Genomic DNA, 23,785 nt, shown 5'->3' with positions numbered 1-23,785 from the left:
CATTGGCCTGCTGCGGCTGAGACAGCTCCTCCTTCTGCTTCCCCGGGGCTCATCCTCCCACCAGGCCGCCCGTGCCGGGCCTGGGGCACCTGGGCCAATCTAAAAGGGATCGGATCTGGAGTCTCGGGTCACAGAGCAGGGGTTGGCAGTGGAAGCAACAGGCCCAGCGGATCAGTTCAGCGGCGCCCCTTCGGCTGCCTGCACTTGGCTAAACCCATTTTGTCACTTTTTAATATAACTATTCGAGGGTTTAATGTCTGTAGTTTACAAAGCACTTTTATGGTTATTATCTTCATTATTTCATTTGTCCCTTACGTCATTTTAAAATAAGGATGGAAAATCACTATCCTCACTTTGCCTTTGAGGAAACTTGGTCTCAGAGCAACTATTCAACCTGCTTAACGTCACAAAGCTGGCAAGTGACAGAGCTAGGCACTTGAACCTGGTATTAAGACGCAAAAAGTTCTTCCCAGTACTTCAAAAATAAATATTGTATCTATGTGAAATTATATGATTGCTAGAATTTGTTTTAAAATACTCCCAGGGTGGAGAAGGAAATGGCAACCCACCCCAGTAATCTTGCCTATAGAAGTCCACGGGCAGAAGAGCCTGGCAGGCTGCAGTCCACGGGGCTACACAACTGAACGTGCATGCATGAGGAAAGTGGAAGGAGATGGGGTGACAGCAATAACCAAATAGAACTATAATAAATAAATAAAATGTTCCTCTCAGGAGGAAAAACATCGAGGAAAGAGGACAGGAGGGGGTAAAAATGAAACAAAATGGGCAGGTGTTGATTACTGATAAAGGTATATGATGAATACATGATAATACATTATATTATTCTCTATTTTCTTGTGTATTAGAAATTGTTCATCACCAAAAGCTTTTTAAAAATCAAAAAGCTTCAACAAGGCATCTAAATCCTTAAAATTTTCACAATAAAAAAATATTAATAGAGGTCCATTTAAAGAACTACTACTTTCACAATAATCATAAATATCAATGACTTTAGGACAAAACAAAATTTAAAGGTAAGCAAAACCAATGTACTATATACATACTTTCAACACAGTGAAATAAACTAAGAAAAGCATAAAGGTATTACAGCTCTGAAAGATCAAGAACCAAATGTAAAATCAGGTGTTGACCGTCTAAAGCCCAGCAACTGCAAGAGACATCTAAAATCAATAAAGGGCTTCCCTGGTGGCTCAGTGGTAAAGAATCTGCCTGCCAATGCAGGAGACAGGTTCAACCCCTGATCCAGGAAGATCCCACATGCCGCGGAGCAACTAAGCCCGTGCGCCACAACTATAGAGCCTGTGTTCTCGAGCCCGGGAACTGCAGCTACCGAAGCCCTTGCTCCCTAGAGCCTGTGCACAGCAACAAAAGAAGCGTCTGCAAGAGAAGGCTGTCCACCACAGTGAGAGAGGAGCCCCCGTTCTCTGCAACTAGAGAAAAGCCCGTGCAGCAACGAAGACCCAGCAAAGCCAAATAAAGAAAGAAGTTTTTTAAAAAAATTTTTTAAAGAAATAAATAAAACCACTTAAAAAAAATCGATATTAATGGTAATACTCTGCTAGTAAGTAATTTCTCTCTAGAAGACCTCTAGAAAGCAAACAAAGACTATCAGAAAAAGCCTAAATCTAGTCCCAAAATATGGGGGAAATCACAGAAGTTTAAGACAGCTGAGAGAAAAACAAGTTACCTTAAGCAACTTCTCAGCTATCAGCCTCAGAGTCACAGAAATATAGTTCATGCCACTAGCTTTTTTCTTTAGTACCTTTTTTTTTTTTTTGCTGCATCGTGAGGCATATGGAATCTCAGTTTCCCAGCCAGGGATGGTCCCTTGCATTAGAACTGTGGAGTCTTAATCACTGGACCACCAAGGAAGTCTCAATGCCCCTAGCTTTGTAGGAGGAAACGGAGGATTCAGGATGTTAACTACCTCGTACGAGGTCACAGAATAAGTCACTAGCCTTACTCATGTCTCATGATCCCCCATTCAGCACTCTTCCTCCAATACCAGGCTGCCTCTAGCTTAGAGAAACACAAGATTTTTTTTCCTTTGGGCTGTGACAACTTACTACTACTTGGTTTCTTTCTGTATCACAAGAAAACATCTTAATAGGTGTCAACTGAAAAAACGCACAACCTACAAAGTTGAGAATTATGTTTTATTCGGGGAATTACCAAAGACCATGGTTCAGGGCTTCCCTGGTGGCTCTGATGGTGAAGAGTCTGCCTGCAGTGCAGGAGACCCAAGTTCAATCCCTGGGTTGGGAAGACACCCTGGAGAAGGCAATGGCACCCCACTCCAGAACTCTTGCCTGGAAAATCCCTCAGACAGAGGAGCCTGGTGGGCTGCAGTCCATGGGGTCACGAAGAGTCAGACACGACTGAGCGATCTCACTTTCACTTTTCACTTTCATGCATTGGAGAAGGAAATGGAAACCCACTCCAGTGTTCTTGCCTGGAGAATCCCAGGGACGGAGGAGCCTGGTGGGCTGCCATCTGTGGGGTCGCACAGAGTCGGACACGACTGAAGCGACTTAGCAGCAGCATAGCTCAGGGCTTCCCTGGTGGCTCAGATGGTGAAAAGTCTGCCTGCAGTGCAGGAGACCCTGGGTCGGGAAGACCCCTTGGAGAAGGAAATGGCAACCCACTCCAGTATTCTTGCCTCGAAAATCCCAGGGACAGAGAAGCCTGGCAGGCTATAGTCCACAGGGTTGCAAAGAGTGGACATGACTGAGCAACTTCAGTTTCACTAAAGGCCACAGATACAGACAACTCAGAGGGAACCTTCCAAAGAGATAAGGGAGGAGCCAGGACATATGAGTTTTGACCAGCAGGATGGGCAAAAAAACCAAAAACATGTAATCAAACAAATATCACAAGATGACTGCTAATCACAAAAACCAGACATCTCAAGTTAATGATTTTAGTGCTTTTCTGTGTATGTGAAAATCCCAGACTCTGGGTTTATTGAAGTCATTCCTTTGATCCGCATCATATCTGCCAGTATTCTCTCTTCTCCATCCTGAATTCCCTTTAGGGTACACCACCAGATGGCTGCAGTAGCAGCAGTGGCTGATGGCTTGATGGCAGGCAACACTTGTTTACTGAAACTTTTTTTGTTTGGTTTACACAGGCATGTAAAGTAAAAAGTAAAGGATTTACTATATTTCAGAATATATTCTAAGAACAAAACTAAACAAAAAGTTCTGGTTCCAGTGAAAATGGGAATAAACAACACTCCATGGAGTCCTGCCTCTCTCTCCTTCTGAATGCAACTGTAAATCCTAGAAAAAACACGTCACAGCTACCTGAGGACTCTGCAAAGCAAATGACAGTGAGCAGGCTAGAGAAAGCAGGAAGAATTTGAAGCTACATCAAACTGGCAAGAAGCTGTCATTTTCCTCCAGTTGCCCAGCTTGTACCCAAAGGCAGCCCCAAATCTGGAAGTGCTCAGTGGGTACAGAGAAGAAGTTCTAAGAAAAACCCTCTCCTTCCGGTCCAAGGAGCAGGAAAAGAAAGATAAATGACAAAGGAAGAAATTCTGTTTTGTGTCCTCCTTCCCTCTCCCCTGCCCCGGGGTAATACCGCTGGTGGCTGCTGCAAAAAAGCAATGGCAGTACCTCCAGGCAGGCACCTAAAAACTGGAAAAGGGAAACTCCTCTCGACCAGAGGAGCTGAGATCCTGCGAGCATGCAGTAATCTCTCCCTATCCTCTCACTGCTTGATGTGAATTCACCAAGGAAATACAACAATTCCAATTGCAAACATACTTAACAATAGTGTTAAAAAATATATGAGACAAAAAATATATATATATATATGAGACAAAAACTGACAGATATGAAAGGAAAAATAAACAATTCCTCAATTATAGTTAAGAGACTTCACCATGTTCTCCAAGGATAAAACAAAAAAATTGAATGACATTGTCAACTAACTGGATCTAACGAATATCTACAGAACACCCCAACCAACAACAGAATATACATTCTTCTTAATCACAGAACATTCACCAAGACAGACTGTGTTCTAGACCATTTTGGGGAAAAAGTTAGGGAATTCCATAGTAATACAATGATTAATACTTGGCGCTTTCACTGTCTGGGGTTCAATTGCTGGTTGCAGAACTGAGATCCCACAAGCCACACAGCCAAAAAAAAAAAAGAAAGTTAATAAAGTTAAACAAATGGAAATTTAAAAAAAAAAGCCTCTGACCATAATGGAATTAAACTAGAAATCAATAACAGAAAGCTAACTGGAAAACTCTCCATCTACCTCGAATTTAAATACATTCCCAAATAATCCATGGGTGAACGAGGAAGTATGAAGGGAAATCAGTAAATATACCAAATTGAACAGAAACATAAACACACACCAAAATCTGAGGTATACACTAAAGCAGAGGTTAATGGGAAATGTATAGTATTAAGGACTTACATGTCAACAATCTAACAACTAAGGTTCTACTTCAAAAAAAACTAGAAGGAATTCCCTGGCAGTCCAGTGGTTAGGACTCCTTACTTTCACTGCTGAGGGCATGGGTTCAATCCCTGGTCAACCCTGGTCAGGTAAGTGAAGTGAAAGTCACTCAGTCGTGTCCAGCTCTTTGCAACCCCACGGACTATACAATCCATGGAATTCTCCAGGCCAGAATACTAGGGTGGGTAGCCATTCCCTTCTCTAGGGGATCTTCCCAACCCAGGGATCAAACCCAGGTCTCCCGCATTGCGGGCAGATTCTTTACCAGCTGAGCCACAAGAGAAGCCCAAGAATACTGGCGTGGGTAGCCCATCCCTTCTCCAGCGGATCTGCCGGACCCAGGAATTGAACCGAGGTCTCTTACATTGCAGGCGGATTCTTTACCAACTGAACTATCAGGGAAGCCCCCCAAAAATGGAACGCTTTATGAATTTGTGTGTCAGGGAGCTAAAAAGTAAATAACCCAAAAGAACTAGAAAAAAGTAAACAATACACAAATCAATGAAATTAAAAACAAAAAAAAAGTCAATGAAGCCAAAAGTTTGTTGTTAGAAATGATCAATGAAACTGATAAACCTCTGGCCAGACAATAAGAGAAACAATACAAATTACCGATACTAGGAATGAAAGGAGATATTACGACAAACGTTAAAAGGATAATTAGGTATTAGTATGAACAACTTAATGCACATCACAACTGAACGTGCACATGCAAAAAGAGAAGGAAAAAAACTGAACCTTGACCTAACTCTCACACCTTATTAACTCAAAATGGATCCTAGATCTAAATATAAAACATACAACTATAAAACTTCTAGAGGACATAGGCGTAAACCTTCATGACCTAGGGTTAGGCAGAGTTCTTGGCTGTTATACCAAAGGCACAATCCATAAAAAAAAAAAAAGATAAAATTGGCTTTTATAAAGAATACAAACTTTTACACTACGAAAAACACTGTTAAGAAAATGAAAAGACAAGTTACCGACTGGGATATTTGCAAATCACGTATCAACAAGGGACATGTATTTATCTAGAACACGGACACAATTCTCGAAACAGTTAAACTAACTGAATTTTTTAAAACAGGCAAAAAACTAAAATAAATACTTTACCGAAAAGCTATAAGAATAGTAAATAAGCATATTTAAAAGATGCTCAACTACATTAAGCATTAGAAAAATACCAATTAAAACCACAAGAAGATAACTTTCTTGCCTGGGAAATCCCACAGACAGATGAGCCTGGCAGGCTACAGCCCATGGGGTCACAAGAGTCGAACACGACTTAAAGATTTAACAGCAACAAAATATACCTATTGGAATGGCTAAAACACCAAGTGCTGGAGAGGATGCAAAGCAACTGGAACTCTCTTTCACACGCTGCTGGAAGGCAAGCAAAATGGCACTGCCACTCTGGAAAACAGCTTGACAGTTTCGTATAAACTTACAGCATACACTTACCATATGACCCAGCAACTCGACATCTAGAAATTTATCGTAGAGAAACGGGGCTTATGAGGGACAGGGAACTAATAGGGGCTCTATTGAGCTAACCTCCATAGAGGTATCAAGCCGTCTAGAAAGGAGATCCTGAGTGCCAGGTTGAAAGGGAGTGCTTTTCAAACCCAGGCAGTTCAGAAAGGGTGCCTGTCAAGCTATAGCCATTTTAGACTTCTAAACAAGTGAACTGAGACTAAAAGAGAGGGTAATGCTTTAAATACGTGGAGAAGGACAAGGACAAATCTTTGAGAACTTGTATTTCTCTTTATATCTACCTTAGATATGCAAGAAGGTCTATTCTAAATATTCCAGCCATTTCAAATCCTACAAAAGAGAAAAACAAAATGTCATGTCTAGTGTTTTGGCCAAAGCACCCAAAGGAGGGAGTCACACCACAGGAACTATGCACTGGAAGCAACAGTAATTAAAGTCAAAGAATTACAAGTGAAGGAAAAATTATTGCAAGAGAACTGGGCCCAGTAAGCTAGCCTCTCCTCTCGCCTGCTCCCCAAGTCTTCTTACATTAATAAACCTTAGTGACTATGGTTTTATATTTTGAATAAGAAACTTCTTAAATCGTTCAAACAAAAACTCTTAACATGTTGAATATCCCTCAGACACAGTTTCTATAAAGAAAAGAACATATTTAAAAGAAATGTTACGGACAAAACAGAGAAAAGAAGATCCTAGTACTTAACCACCCTTGTTGGCCCAACTACCTACAGCAAGCCACTTGACTTCTCTAAGCCTCTCTTCCAGCAGTAAAATAAGGGTACTGAATAAATATGAATACTGAAAACTGAAAAATTAAAATAAAAAATAAAGAGTACTGAATCAGCTTTAAAAACCTATGAGAACAAATATTTAATTATTACACTATGTATCATTCTATTTTCAGTCTGTCAATTTTAAAAGCATCATTCTGTACAAATCAAAGGTAGCCTCAATTGACTGCTTGTACAGTCAGGCAATTCTGTACAAGGAAAAACTAAGTTAAGCCAAACTTTAATAATGAGCAAAATATTATATACTATACTTAACACTAAGTTTGAGAATTCTGAACTGAGAAAGCAGCAAGATCAAGGTCTTTAAACAGAAAATGAACAACAACAACAACAAAAGCTGAATAGCTGAAGGCCTGTTTATAAAACAGAGAATACAATATAAACAACATCAACACATCGACATAAGCATCATTTAAATCCATTTCAAAATGGAAAGGGAAAATGTAAAAAATACAGAATCAGAAGTTAGCTTCATGTACCTCTTCTTTTTCCTCCTTGTTCAATTCACTTAGTCACACTACCCCAGAGATGACCTAAGTAACAGGGAAACATGTTATACCAGTAAGTGCCAATCACTCATTCAACAAATATTTGCTGAGCCTTTGCTATGCCAGGCATTGTAATAGGACTGGCAAGGACATAGCCTCTATCCTTAAGATCTCAAAGTCTACTGAAGAAAACAGATTTTTAAATTCCAGCCACATAATAAAAGGCAAAAATTGCTAATCAATGACAGAACACTGTATTTATGATAAGCCAAATATTGTCATGGCCAAACTAACTCAACATATTTAGACATTTTTTTCTTTTGTGAGCGATTTCTGGATCAAACAAACCCTAAATCCCACACATACATAGAAAGAGATTTGTAGCACAGTCGTCTATTCACTCAGTCGTCTCCGACTCACCTGCAACCCCATGGACTGTAGTCTGGCAGACTCCTTCGTCCATGGAATTTTCCAGGCAAGAATACTGAAGTGAGTTACATTTCCTGCTCCAGGGGATCTTCCTGATTCAGGGATCAAACCCTCATCTCCTGCATCTCCTGCACTGACAGGTAGATTTCTCAACACTAAGCCACCTGGGAAGCCCCTATGGAGCACAGTACCAGTACTCATTCAAAACCTTTAGGGGAGAACTGAAAATTTTCTGGATTTTGGAAAGGTAATACAGTACCTACACAATACGTCATAATTTGCCCATTAGGTCTGGAGTATCTGTTCTATTATCTAACAATATTTCTGCAGTATCACATAAGAATATTCATACCAAGGAGAGAAATAAATACTACAAACAGCCTTGCATCTGAGAAGTCAGATCAAACTTTAACATCAAAAGAATTACGAAGAACATCTTTGGCAATTTCAGAACTGATAAGAGATGATGTACCCTTATTCAATGCCCTTATCACTGTTTAAAACAATGTAAAATTACCTAGGTTTATACGCCAGCTCCACAACTTATTAGCTGTGTCCTTGTGTAAATGTCTTAACCTCTCAGAATTCAGTTTCCTCGTCTATAAAACGGGGAGAGTATCTATCTCAATGGATTGTTACAAGAAACAAACCAGAATACACATAAAATTCTTAGCAAAGTGTCTAGCTCATAGTAATCACTAAAGGAATGTTGACTACATGAACAAATCATCCCTGAATAAAATAATCGAGTAAAAACAAGTCACAGAAAGTCACACAGCATTAATATTTATAAAAGTTTAAAAGACATGAAAGTATGCGCTCTTTAGATCTACTACAAAAATGCAGTAGGAGTATATGTGTAACTGGGGACTGCCCTGGGGGTCCAGTGGCTAAGACTCTGTGCTCCCATTGCAGGGGCCCGGGTTCAATCCCTGGTCAGGGAACCAAATCCTATATCCTACAACCAAGACCTGGGGCAGCCAAATAAATAAATATTAAAAAAAAGAAAAGAGTACATGTATAGCTGAATCACTCTGCTGTACACCTAAAACATACCTCAACTGTGAAAATGCAGTAAAAGAATAAGAATGTGTAAGCGAAAGACAATCATCTGGGAAAGAGGGGAACCTGACTGGGGTAGTATAACACGGCAAGCTTCAGCTACACTGGTGGTATTTTACTTCTTGGACTAGGCAGTAGGTAAATGAATGTTTATTATTATTTTCCATGGGCTTCCCTGGTGGCTCAGAGGTTAAAGCATCTGCCTGGAATGTGGGAGACCCAGATTCGATCCCTGGGTTGGGAAGATCCCCTGGAGAAGGAAATGGCACCCCACTCCAGTACTCTTGCCTGGAGAATCCCATGGACGGAGGAGCCTGGTAGGCTACAGTCCATGGGGTCGCAAAGAGTCGGACACGACAGAGTGACTTCACTTTCACGTGCTTTATATCTGAAATATTTCTAAAAATTAGATCGAAATACATCCATGTATTAGATATATGTAATGAATGCTGTAGACCACATTACCTACTTTAATTACAATGTAGATTTCCTTATTTTTTCAAAGTGTTTACTTGCTTTTCAAAATACTCAAAAACCTCAACATATAACAACTTAAACGTCTATCATAAAAACAATAACTCTATCCTTTAAAATAAAAACTTGGTAAAAATATAATGTATAGTAATGACTCAGCTATACAGTATAGAACATAGCTGAGAATCAAAAACACATTTTTATAATCTCATGCAGCCAACAGAGAGATTCACATCAACACATATCAACCCGGAACATCTACTTTATTTACAGGTTCTTATTCAGCTTTTTCCAGAACAGAACAAATTAGAAAACTGGAGGAAAAACTGAAGAGAGTGGGAGCCAGGAGAAAGTTGTTTTGGGAAAGGACACCGATGATAGTTAAAATGTCACCTAACAGCCAGGGGAAAAAAGAACAAAAACGGTTGCAAAACAAACAAATAAAACTTATATCTAACAGAAGCAAGCATTCAAAAGCATAATAGCAAGATTTATAAATTCTGGAGATCTGCTATAATACTGTGCCTATACAATATTATATTGGGCAACTGAAAATTTGTCAAGGGGACAGCTCTTGCTGTATTCTAAAAAACACACACAAATATTCTAAAAATTCCACAATCTAAAAAAACGCTTGTGCCCTTTACCGATTTCTATCTTATTAAAAATTATAGATGATTAATCAAAAAGGAAAAGACCAAATCACTGATAAATCTCTACCTTTGAATTCCACAATAATTACCTTGATTTACAGCTTTTTTTAAAAAATCCAAAATTAAAGCATTTATCTTATACACACTTAAGACACACACAGAGCATAGCAGTCTGAGGATACTTAGTGTGTTAGTAAAAAGTCTTCAACTCTCCCTGAAGTCCTAAGAATATTAACAAGTTAAAAATACTATCATATTCAGTTTTTCAAAATAAGAACCTGGCTCATCAATGGCTCATAAAGAACATTTAACATTTAAAGCAGTAGAAAAAAACTGAATATAAACTTATATCCTAACTCATCAAATTATATACATTGTTGTTTAGTCACTAAATTGTGCCCAACTCTTCGCAACCCCATGGACTGTAATCTGCCAGGCTCCTCTGTCCATGGGATTTCCCAGACAAGAATACTGGAGTGGGTTGCCGTTTCCTTCTCCAGGGGATCTTCCCAATCCAGGGATCGAACCCAACTCTCCTGCACTGGCAGGTGGATTTTTTACCACTGAGCCACAAGGGAAGCCCAAGTTATACATTAAATATGTACAATTTTGTGTGTATCTCATAAAGCTGCTCTAAAAACTAAAGGTAACAGTTACATGACAATAAAACCGTATCTATGGAATAACCAATTTCTAAAAATTATATAGTTCAAATACTGTCCACTCTCATTTGTCTAACTTCCTGATCCATCAAAGACTGAGAAAGATATATTTAAGTCTGTTACCATGATTATGTTTTTGTCAATTTCTCTTTGTATGTCTAACACATTTAGTATTTCAATGGTTTCAGTCAATGCCTAAACATCCACATGTGTTATATGTACATGGTTGTACATGTTTTCAAAATAAAATGTCCCTCTTTGTCATCTTTTTAAAAACTAAAAGTAAAAAGTAAAACACTTATTAGGACAAGGATGAAAAGCAAACACAAAAAAATTAAGTCTGATTTATTAAGGAACAGGAGCTGTGGATAAATGTATTCTATTTAATTAATGGTTATTTGATAAATAAGGATGAAAACAGAGAAAAAAGGAAGTATGAAATTCACTTTGGAAAAATTTCTATCCAAAATGGTTAAACAAAATTGGGTTTTGAAGCTTAAAACTAAATTAGTATTATTTTACATATCAAAGTAATCAAAACTATAAATGCTTCATATAGAAAAGAAAAATTTTAAATAGTAGAAGAGACCAGGCAAAAAAAAAGACTGCAAATGTTCCAATTCACCTAAATCTTACCCCTGAAATGGAGAAAATAGTTACTTTCCAAAATTTCCACAAAACCCTTTGTGGGATAAAACCATCAATACCATCTCCAAGCCATGATCACCTCTTTTTTTCTCTGAAATACCTTTTTTTCCCACTCACATATAAGCTCCCTAAAGCCTGATTCTTGATTATCTTATTAATCCTTACATTCCCCTTGCCTTGAAGAGTAGGAACTGAATAAATACTGCATTTATTGAAATCTAAAGAGTAGAAGACCCTTATTTAAAGAAAATGTACTTGTCCTTTCCAGAGAATACAAAATAAAGTGCACTGGATACTCACTAACAGCTATAGAAAAGGCATCAGGTCTTAACCCACTCCTCTATTCTATCTACTTGGTTAACTCTCTTCCCACTTCTGACCTCACACTCCCTGGCTGTGAGCACTGAGCTGACAGCCAAAAGTCAAATACATAAAGGGTGGGACTCCCACTGCTATCTGATCCTGCTTCCTCTAAACTTAAAGGTATTTGAGCTCTAAATCTAAAAAGAAACCCCAAATTAAAAGTGATTTTTCAAAAAAAAAAAAAGTGATTTTTCAATATGAAAATTATCTCCTTTTCTAGCCACCCACTATACTTGAAATCTTTCTTGATAAACAGTAAGAAAAGAAATTAAGATTTCTGTTAACTTTACCACCAATCACAGACTTGTAAGTATGGCTGAGCGTGCTCAAGGGACCCAAATTAACACTGGGCAAAACCCTCCAAAAGAAGTTGCCTTGCTTTCTCTCTCACACTCTCCATATGACCTATACTTTCAAATTACACTCCACACAAAACCCTTATTTCAGATTTTTATTTCATATGTATATTTGAATTGCTTTAGTATATTTAAAACTTGCAAAACTACCATGACCAAAATAGTAAGAAAGCTTAATGGTAAGAAACTTAAACCAAACTAATCAACAGTATTATGCTTCAATCAGACTTTTACTTTACAATTTATCTTACAGACACCGCTGCTTCCGACTGTGCGACCCCATAGACGGCAGCCCACCAGGCTCCCCCGTCCCTGGGATTCTCCAGGCAAGAACACTGGAGTGGGTTGCCATTTCCTTCTCCAGTGCACGAAAGTGAAAAAGTGAAAGTGAAGTCACGCAGTCGTGTCCGACTCTACGCGACCCCATGCACTGTAGCCTACCAGGCTCCTCCGCCCATGGGACTTTCCAGGCAAGAGTACTGGAGTGGGGTGCCATCTCCCTCTCCAATACAGACACTATCTGTCATTAATCTGACTTAGCTGCGCTCTCTCACTGTGTCTTTGTGGTTTTCTTTCTTTGGGGTAAAGTGGGCAGGGAGGGGAAAGCAGCACACATCTCTTTCTCCTGTATGAAGAAATGTGTTCATAGAAAGGAGCTGTTCTACCGAGTGAAGAAAAAGGGGTGGCCAGTGTTAATACACCACTGTTTGAATAGAAGAGATTAAATCTGGGGATAAGTATTTTGGTCTCTAGAGAGGCAAAACACCCTTGTCGGACAGGGACAGTTCTTTCAAGTTTCACCTTGGCCTAGAATGATAAAACACTCAAGCCCATCCAACTTTATAGGATCTGGTTTCAGGCTCACAATGCAACTTTCTGATTATTAATCACCTTCTGAAGCACCGTGCCTCCCAAACACCTCCATACAAGGAACAGAGGACCCCACAAAGTAGATACAGGTAATTCAATAAAAAGTATAACCCCTTACAAATTACAACACTGTTATCCTAACTTACACATCAGTGAGTCTGATCAGGATGAATCATTTCTAGGTGAAATACTAAAATGGAATTTCTGGATCTTCAAGGGGAAGGCTGTGAAATGTGTGACCACATCAGGATATTACCACACCCTGTCTAAGCAGTCACCTGGTATCCCTCTATGAGATCTTAAGTTCAATTGTCCCTCAACTGTGTTATAAGAATCTTCTTTTAGGCTTAATTATCCATAAGCAAAACTCACCAAACCTGAGATTTTAAAATTAGATATACATAAATGTAAACATGCCTACTGAACAATTCAGTCACTCTAATTCATATGAAAAGTAATAAAGCCCAAATAAACAATGACAGATGAACATCATCAATTTGACACAAATAAAATAAAAAGCAAATTTTCACTCTCTTAACCCTAACATTAGCAAAGATATACCATAGAGGCCTCAATTATAAAAAACGGTCACAAAATGCTTCAAATAAAATCTTAATTTTTTTAAAGATAAGCCTTGGACATGGAACAACAGACTGGTTCCAAACAGGAAAAGGAGTACATCAAGGCTGTGTATTGTCACCCTGCTTATTTAGCTTATATGCAGAGTACATCATGAGAAACGCTGGGCTGGAAGAAGCACAAGCTGGAATCAAGGTTGCCGGGAGAAATATCAATAACCTCAGATATGCAGATGACACCACCCTTATGGCAGAAAGTGAAGAGGAACTAAAACGCTTCTTGATGAAAGTGAAAGAGGAGAGTGAAAATGTTGGCTTAAAGCTCAACATCCAGAAAACAAAAATCATGGCATCTGGTTCCATCACTTCATGGGAAATAGATGGGGAAACAGTGGAAACAGTGTCAGACTTTATTTTGGGGGGCTCAAAAATCTCTGCAGATGGTGATTGCAGCCATGAAATTAAAAGACACTTACTCCTTGGAAAGAAAGTTATGACCAACCTAGATAGCATATTCAAAAGCAGAGACATGACTTTGCCAACAAAAGTCCGTCTAGTCAAGGCTATGGTTTTTCCAGTGGTCATGTATGGATGTGAGAGTTGGACTGTGAAGAAAGCTGAGCGACAAAGAATTGATGCTTTCGAACTGTGGTGTTGGAAAAGACTCTTGAGAGTCTCTTGGACTGCAAGGAGATCCAACCAGTCCATTCTAAAGGAGATCAGTCTTGGGTGTTCTTTGGAAGGAATGACCCTAAAGCTGAAACTCCAGTACTTTGGCCACCTCATGCGAAGAGTTGACTCACTGGAAAAGACTCTGATGCTGGGAGGGATTGGAGGCAGGAGGAAAAGGGGATGACGGAGGATGAGATGGCTGGATGGCATCATCAACTCGATGGACGTGAGTTTGAGTGAACTCAGGGAGTTGGTGACGGACAGGGAGGCCTGGCATGCTGCGATTCACGGGGTTGCGAAGAGTTGGACACGACTGAGCAACTGAACTGAACTGAACTGAAAGGGTAAGATGTACTCTCATGTGAAATGCTGGGCTGGATGAAGCACAAGCTGGAATCAAGATTGCTGGGAGAAATATCAATAACCTCAGATACGCAGATGACACCACCCTTATGGCAGAAAGCGAAGAGGAACTAAAGAGCCTCTTGATGAAAGTGAAAGAGGAGAGTGAAAAAGTTGGCTTAAAGCTCAGCCTTCAGAAAACGAAGATCATGGCATCTGGTCCTATCACTTCATGGGAAATAGATGGAGAAACAGTGGAAACATTGACAGACTTTATTTGGGGGGGCTCCAAAATCACTGCAGATGGTGACTGCAGCCATGAAGTTAAAAGACGCTTACTCCTTGGAAGGAAAGTTATGACCAACCTAGACAACATATTAAAAAGCAGAGACATTACTTTGCCAACAAAGGTCCGTCTAGTCAGAGCTATGGTTTTGCCAGTAGTCATGTATGGGTGTGAGAGTTGCACTGTAAAGAAAGCTGAGCACCAAAGAACTGATGCTCTTGAATTCTGGTGTTGGAGAAGACTCTTGAGAGTCTCTTGGACTGCAAGAAGATTCAACCAGTCCATCTCAAAGGAAATCAGTCCTGAATATTCATTGAAGGACTGATACTGAAGCTGAAACTCCAATACTTTGGCCACCTGATGCAAAGAACTGACTCCCTGGAAAAGATCCTGATGATGGGAAAGACTGAAGGCAAGAGGAGAAGGGGACAACAGAGGATGAGATGGTTGGATGGCATCACCGACTTGATGGACACAAGTTTGAGCAAGCTCCGGGAGTTGGTGATGGACAAGGAGGCCTGGCGTGCTGCAGTCCATGGGGTCGCAAAGAGTGAGACACGACTGAGTGACTGAACTGAATTGAATTGAAAGGGTAAGATAAATCTTAAGGGAGATATCTGTACCTCATGTGAATATAGGTGCTTTAACTTCCATATATTTTGATATCTTTCCTATAATGAACATGCATAATTTGAGAATTCTTGCTTTAAAGATTCAAATTAACAAAAACTGCAAGAATGGATAAATAAAGCAAAACTGCAAACTTTCAAAATAAAAAGATGGCACTCATCCTAAAAGGACAGAGTCACAGTTATCTATGGGCACTTTTCTACAGATGACTTTATAAAATATGAGAAAGTAACTTAATACTAAGACAACAAATTTTCCCTAGCATATTCTTCACGAATCCAAGTTCTGTTCATTTGAGATAGCCAAGAAGTGGGTGGGGAGGAGAAGCACTGGTCTATAGGAAATGAAAGATTCATTTTTAACCTATGTTTGACATTAGTTAGAAATGGCGGGGGGAGGGCGGCAGGGAGCAGGGTTGAAGTCCCACTGATAACAGAGTCAAAAACTATAAAATATCTAGGAATAAATTTACCAAGAAAGGTACATGAACTAGGTGAAGACAACTATTAAATCTACGAAATCTTTACTGAAGAAACTAAAATAAGACCTCAATAAATGGAAACATAGTAATATGGAAAAGTTATCATTTTAAAATGTCAGGCCTTCCAAAATTAATACATGAATATAGTGCAATTTGAAACACTGACTTGGCTTTTCTGAGGCTTTCTGAACTCAACAGAATTATATTCAACCAATACAGATAAGAATAAATATTTATGAATAGTCAAAAAAACTGAAAAGTACAGTGACAGGAGCTCTTCTTAACAGAGCGTAACTTCCTATATAAAGCTATGATATTCAAAACAGTAAAATAATGGTACAGGAAGTCAAACAGCACATCCAGAAATAGAGCAGACATATACAGGAACTTAACATATGATAAGGCAGCACTTAATTCATTGAAGAAAAGATGGTTTATTTAGTCTGGACACAGCTGGCTCTCTATACAAAAGAAAATCATATAAGACCCCTTACTTTATACCAGATAAAATTTAACTCTAGATTAATAAATTCATCTGTTATACAACAAAGAATTAATATACCATAAGATGTTCCTGCAAGATAGGAGAAAAAGAAAAATGAAGCAAGGGCATGAACAGGCAATTCACAGTAAAGGAAATCCAAAAGACCACAAAACATATTAAAAGAGACTAGCTTCAGCAATAATCAAGGAAATTAAAATTAAGACAAAACTGAGAAAACATTTAGCAATTAGCAGACCAGCAAAAATAAAATTAAGTAATGTCACCTAAAGATGTGACATTATGGAGAACCCACTGCTAGTGGAGATGGAAATTATGACAACCTACTAAAAGAGTAATCTGGCAACAGTAACGCTGAAAATATAACTCCTTTAACTCAGAAATCCCACCCAAGAGATTCGACTCTGTAGAAATAAGAGCATCAGCAAACACAGGGACGTGTCAAAGGATGTCTCGTGCACTACTGTTTGTAGTGCAAAAATCTAGAAACAGCCTAAATGTATACAAGAAAATGACTGAGAAAATTATGTAAAGTACATCCACACTGTGAGACATAATAGGGTTTCCTTTTTTTAACTGGAAGATAACCACAATGCCATGTTGGTTTCTGCTGTAAAACAACATAAATCAACTGTAAGTATACATATATCTCCTCCCTCTTGAGCCTCCCTTTCCACCCTTCCATCCCACCCCTCTAAAAACAAGGTAGAATTATACTTACTGACCATGATGTGTTGAGAAAAATTTCAGTTACAGAGTAACATAAAAAGTATGATCTCCCCTTTGCAAAAGCAAAGCACCCCATGTATACACTGATGTATATACAGTACTGAACCAAGCAGGGAGAAATACTGAAGTATACTCAAAACCCGGTAAAATGGTTGGGGAGTAGTAACAAAGCGGTTGGGGAAATGAACAGTTCTTTTTTTAAGAAGTGTGTCTTTAGTTTTTTTTAAATTTATTACAGTGGACATCTATTGTTTTGTAAATAGATTAAGAACTTTTTAAAAACGCCTCAGCACTGTTAAAGTAGAGTCTTCAAAAACAGTAGGAAAGTCAATAACAAATCACTAAACTATCAACATATTCCCATTTTGAGGAAAAAGACTGAAGTTCTCAGCTTACTATTAGTCCCCTGAGCATAATGAATTACATAACAGGTATTCAAAAGAAAGAAAAAAGATGGCAGGCAGAGCAAATTTCTTTGCTGTCACTTGAAACTTTGGCATAACAAAGGGTCTGAGTAAATTACAAGTAGAAAAGGAAAATATCCATTTTGGAATTAAATATCTAAATATTTCCAAAGACACACAGATAAGGTTTTGTATATGTTCTAAATCTGAAAATAAATTTCAATAACATCAACTCTATCAGTCACAAGTAAATGACCTGCAGTAAACTCCTATGAGCTTCCCATGTGGCTCAGTGGATAAAGAATCTGCCTGCTACAGAGGAGACACAAGAGACTTGAGTCTGACCCCTGGGTCGGGAAGATCCCCTGAAGGAAGGGCATGGCAACCCACTCCAGTATTCTTGCCTGGAGAATCCCAAGGACAGAGGAGCCTGGCAGGCTGCAGTCCACGGGGTCACAGAGTCGGACTTGGCTGAAGGGACTCTGCATGCACTAGGGATGCCATAAATTAGATAGTTCTTGTCCTTTGAAAATCAGAACAAGTAAACAATTCCACAAACATTAAAAAAAAAAAAAAAAACTACAATCCTTTGCCTGGGGTAGACAGAAAGAAAGAATAGATTCACTAGTCAAAAAGGAGAAAGAAAAGCATTCCAGGTATAAGCAGAACAGGTATAATGAATGAAAGAACACTTAAGTATTCAAGGAACAACAAAAGTTCAGTGTGCGTAAATAAAATAACACAACCAAATGATAGTAGAGTCAAATTATAAACAACTTCCTCATTCTACTTTCTTAAATAATGAACGCCATTTATTAAACTTTCACCATGTAAAGCTTCTAAAGAAAATACAGTGCCCATGCCTTCAATGACAGAAATACACATTTTTACAAGTCACATACATTGATTGAATACTAACAAACAGAAAGGAGTCCCAGGTGGCTCACTGGTAAAGAATCCACCTGCCAACAGAGAAGACAAAACAGACACAAGTTCAATCCCTTCGTCAGGAAGATTCCCTGGAGTAGGAAATGGCAGCTCACTCCAGTATTCTTGCCTGGAAAATTAATTCCGTGGACAGAGGAGCCTGACAGCTTTCAGTCCATGGTGTGGCAAAGAGTCACAACTGAGCGACTATCAGAAAAAGAGGCTCTTCCTTCTTCTTTTATTTGCTTCTTGTTTTTTTTTTTTTGGCCACACCATGACGCATCCAGGATCTTGGTTCCCCAACAAGGGATCAGACCCAAGCCTCCTGCAGTGCAATCAAAGAGTCTTAACCACTGGTCCACTAGGGAAATCCCAAGGCTCTTTCTTCTTAAAATAGTTTTCCTTCAATATTCAGACCCCAAAACCCCTAAAAATAACTACAAAGATTCAATTAACTCTACACAGTGTACCTATTTCTTCATTAGTTTCCCCATCCATCTCAAACCAGTATTTTCACCATATTTTAAAAGTATCATGTTTTCAAAAGTTTCAAAAAGTGGGAAAGGAATCTCTTGTGTAGACTTTAGAAAGGAATTTAAAAAATTAACTTCCCTTCTTCTCTTCAGCTTGAAACTGAACAATTTCCCAAGAGTGAGGTTTAGCAAGCAAAAACTAAACTGAGATGTAAAAACACTAGTGGAACTTCTTTTGAGTTGTACAACTGTGTGATAATTTACAAAAGTTAAATCTTGTGATCAAATAGTGTACACCATCTATGCTGTGACAGTCTTAATTTTAACCCAAACATTGACAAGAAGGAGACTACAAATGTTTTACATCTCCAAAGATTAATAAGTACATGTCCTTCTCATATTTGCTCTTTCTAAGAATCTATAACATTAATCTCAAAGCCAGACAAGCTGCACAGCCTAGGATGCTCAGCCCAACACAATCAGCTACACATGCAAACTGGAGTGAGCAAAGCAACGGATTATCAGGTTACACTGTGACTGTTGCACTTGTAACAACAAAGAAAGGGGGGTGAAAACTACTTGCCTTTAAGATGTCTTTAATTATTAATAAAGTACAAAGGTCACATATGTTTTCTTCATCTTTTAAAAAAAAATCCTTTTTCTTTCTAAGCCTGTTTTTCACTGGCAACATTTATAACTCATTAATTTTCTTCTCCAATAGTTTGAGTAGTTCAAAACAAAACCCCATCAAAAAAGGCTAAACTTCAAAGTACCTAGTAAAAAAGCATTTCTCATTTTAATCATATTATCCTAACCTTTGCCCTTTTTGCACAGAAGTGTTAGTTAATACTGACTCAACAAGTTTGGCAAGTGTGGGGTTTTTTTTTCTTCCACTTCTGGACCCTTCAAACTCTGACAAGAGATTGTTCTAGTGACCAGAATTCATAGCAAATTAAGTATTTTCAATGACTCCTTCAGTGAAGAAAAACCTTATATGTACTTTAAATGTAGAAATGATGCCTTTACTGAAACAAAATTTTCTATACAAAAAGGCAAATGAAAGAATCCTAATACTTTTTGCCAAAAATGATTTTCAAAACCTGTAAGCCAACGAATACAAGCGCTTACATAAATCTATATGTTCTCTTAATTTTAAAACTGCTTACTACTTTAATGGGCTTCCCTGGTGGCTCAGGTGGTAAAGAATTCGCCTGCAATGCAGGAGACTTGGGTTTGGTCCCTGGGTAGGGAACATCCCCTGGAGAAGGGAATGGTTACCCACTCCAGTATTCTTGCCTGGAGAATTCCACAGACAGAGGAGCCTGGCGGGCTAGTTGATGGGGTTGCAAACAGTCGGACACTACTGAGCAACAAACACATAGCTACTGTAACATCATCCTGCATGAAAGAAACTGAACAAGTAACAAAAGGATGAAAGTCAAAATCAAGAACTGAAAACAATTCATAAAGCAAGACTGAAAGACAAGCACCTAAAACAGATAAAACAAGTTGCTGCAGGTTGAAGAAAGGTAATAGTTTTAGACTTTCTGAAGCTAAATCCAAATTAGTTTTAAAGTTTTGATATCAATTACATCCTGCTGTATATACAAAATTTTTAAATCCTCATCAAATGCAAATAAGGAGATTAAGCATTTTGATAATCTGTTTTGGTATGTGTTTTCCCAATTCCATTTTTTTAATTAAAAATAATCTTTTGGAAAATATTCGTTCAACTTTTTCAATTTGCATAGAATTATTACAAATCACATAAAAACATGTTTTTGTTTTTGCACAAAATCTCAAGACTCAAGACCACTTTTAAAAATAAATAGTATGATGAAATATCACCAAAACATTGCTGACAATTTTCGTACTTTATATTTTCACTCTAAAATTCATCTTCAAATCTAGAACTGCTGTCAGTGAAACAAATCAAAGAACAAGCAACTGCTCCAAAAGAAATTAAGGTTTCCTAAACAATGTTTATTTCACGTATGGAACCCCAACAATCCCTTAGACCAAGTAGACATTCAAGTATGATCAATCAAAAGTGCACTAAAATAAACAACTTATCATTTGCAAGGCAAAAGGATGCTTTCTCCAACTGCATGCAAACTACCCAAGAATGAATGACATTTAAATAGCAGTACTTAATACCCTGAAATGAACTAAGTTAACACCCATCTGATAGCTCTCCCAATATTTAATATTGGGAGTATTTGATAGTGTAACTCAGAAATGAACATTTCAGTAGCAACTACAAGGGTATACTCAGTATATGAGTGCTGCTGTGTTTAGTCACTCAGTCGTGTCCAACTCTTTGCAACCCACCAGGCTCCTCTGCCCATGGGGATTCTCCAAGGCAAGAATACTGGAGTGGGTTGCCATTTCCTCCTCCAAGGAATCTTCCCAACCCAGGGATCAAACCCAGGTCTCCCGCATGGCGGGCAGATTCTTGACCATCTGAGCACCAGGGAAGCCCACTTATATGAGTGAGGATTCCATTTATCTTGTTAGACAGCCCTTTAAACCAAAAAGAGACTCCATGGCTTTAAAGTAAATATACAAACAGTAAATAAAACATTTTTGGAAAGTCTCCTGAAAACAAATACCAAGAACACTATTTACAATGAAACATTCACTCTTCTACTGAGACATCATATGACTAGTACAGGAATTTATCTACCTGATAATAACCTGATAAGAATAATGCACTTATACAGGAATTAGGATTTCAAGTATTGAAAGATTTGGTCAAGTTCAAGTTATAAATTTAAGTTTCAGCAGTCACTAGGGTACCATCTCAAATAATTTACATCTCTCTTTTGCAGATGTGAAAACCCAGGCTGAGGTGAAACAGAGGTGACTCAGTCACACTCATGTAACTTGAATTATAGGAAATAATCAGTGAATTACAGTGAAATGCTTTTTATTCAAGTATACTATACTGCAAACATACCTCAAGAATAGAATGAAAGTGGTGAAATTATGGGTCTGGAGAGTCTATATTTTTAAAGCAAAGGTTAAAGCATATACAGTATGATAAGCATTATGGGAAACAGTAAAAGTGAATATCTAAAATTCAACTATCCCCAGAAAAATAACATACACGAAGTCAATCCAAGTATTCTTTCGGAGTTAATCAGCGAAGAACACTACTGTACAAACCACTTGAAAATTAAAATCACTAAGAAATCTTCACTCCTCTCTTCTGTTAACTAATCCCTACAGTATCTAAAAAAGGTTACTTTCCCTTCTACCAATGTCAGACCAAAATTCTTTTTCAGAGGCAGACTGCCCTGGGCAGGGATACACAGCATTAAGAAAAATATGTTAAGTGTCCAAAAGTACCCAGAAGCTACGTGTTCAGCCCAAGAAGGGATGAGAAAATATTTGACAGCCTCTTCCTACCACCTTTCCCCCAAAAACCCTTTACTCAGCTTTATAAACATGTACTGTTGAAGCACACTCTTGAGCGAGTGGTTCGACCAATCTCCTACACCAAACCCTAACTGAGAAACACAACCAACGGTCCCGACTCTGTCAAGCCGCCAAGAAAATCGGGAGAATTATTAATAACTGATGCCTGCAGGATTAGGACTTTGAGAGAAGGGTAACCAATGTATTCGCGGGTGAGTTTAAGAAAAAAGACGGGGGGAACCCCAGAAAATTGGGAAAGAAGTTGGTTGGAAGGTTAGAGAGAGGCGAGGCCGACGTCCAGTTCAAAGAGAACGGCAATGCGGATGCAGATAACGATTAACTGAGCTTTTGGAAATACAGAAGAGAGTTTCACGAAAGACCTGACTAGGATGCAAGATACAAGAACACTGAGACGTGGCACACAGAAGACACGCGGAGGTGGGACCCGCCCCGCTAACCCCAGGCTCTCTCAATGAGTCCTCAAAGGAGGAGTGCAGCCTGAGAAAGTCAATGGGTCCAAGGAGGCCCGTACCGGCCGGGCAACGCCATAACACAGACGCAGCCGCGTGCGGAGCCTCCGGGTCTGAGGCCTCGGGGCTGGCCCTCAAGAAGTATGAACAACCCTTGTGCTCCCGGCCCCTCCTGGCCCAGTCTCTGTCCTCTCTTCTCACCCTCCACGATCTGGGACCGGACCCCTGGGATAGACAGGAAACTTCCGGCCGAGAGCTCCCGGCAGGCAAAGAGTAAAACAAGAAGTATTCTCTTCGCGCCGCGACTGACACTCACCGGCCCGAAACCTCGAATGAAACCAGCAGCTCCGGGGGCGGTGGCAGCAGTGGCAGCAGGAACCGAACATCCAAAATGGCGGCTCCCTCGGCCTCACCACCGCTACTGCAGGCGGAGGGATCTTAGGTGGGAAGGAGTTTTTAACTAACTTTGCACACTATCACAGAAACTTAGGGCCCTATCTCTCTCTGCTTGTCGGCCCCGCGTTCCCAGACTGCAACTTCTCGTGCTTCCCCTCTCCTATTATCCAAGAACTCGGACCCCACCGAGGACTATTTGCCAAGGAGGAGGTGACTGCTCCTGGAAGAGCGACGCAAAGCGTAGCAAGAATCGGGGCTGTCACTGATGACGCGAGACGCCGCTGCCGAGTCACCGCTGAGGAGAGTCTGAGCGAGAAAGAACCGGTGGACCCCAGAGCCCACGAACGTTGGTTCCGCCTGCGGTGGGGTGGGAGCTGGGCTACCAGGAAGTGGCGGGGCCACCTGAAAAGGGTGGGGCTAGCAAGGTAGCGGAGGAAATGGGGAGGAGAACCAGGTAGAGGCGGAGAATACTGAACCTGGCCGAGCTGGTCCTGATCCACCAGAACCCCAATGTCTTACCTATCACTTTTCAGAGCTTAGCTTTCTGTGTAGGTTAACTTTAGGATCATGCTCCAAGTAGTCTTGGATTCTGAAGTCTTATGTCATCTTTGCAACACATTTTATAAAAATAAGAGAGGATGTCACAGAAGAATAGATTTCAAGCACACTATCACCTGTCAACCTTTGG

General features: G+C 39.4%; 1 protein-coding gene across 2 annotated transcripts in view; it reads right to left on the bottom strand.

Moving 5' to 3' along the window:
- AP1G1 (adaptor related protein complex 1 subunit gamma 1) overlaps positions 1 to 23,245 on the bottom strand; it is an 82,023-nt gene extending 58,778 nt beyond the window's left edge. For both annotated transcript variants that reach the window (XM_068992788.1, XM_068992787.1), the window contains exon 1: positions 23,018 to 23,245. The gene's annotated coding sequence lies outside the window, so the exon portion shown is untranslated. The remainder of the gene's footprint in view (positions 1 to 23,017) is intronic.
- Positions 23,246 to 23,785: the final 540 nt, after the last annotated feature.

The sequence above is a fragment of the Capricornis sumatraensis genome, chromosome 20 (assembly GCF_032405125.1).
Source record: "Capricornis sumatraensis isolate serow.1 chromosome 20, serow.2, whole genome shotgun sequence".
NCBI classification, from domain to species: domain Eukaryota; kingdom Metazoa; phylum Chordata; class Mammalia; order Artiodactyla; family Bovidae; genus Capricornis; species Capricornis sumatraensis.
This window is presented reverse-complemented; position numbering and strand designations above follow the sequence as displayed.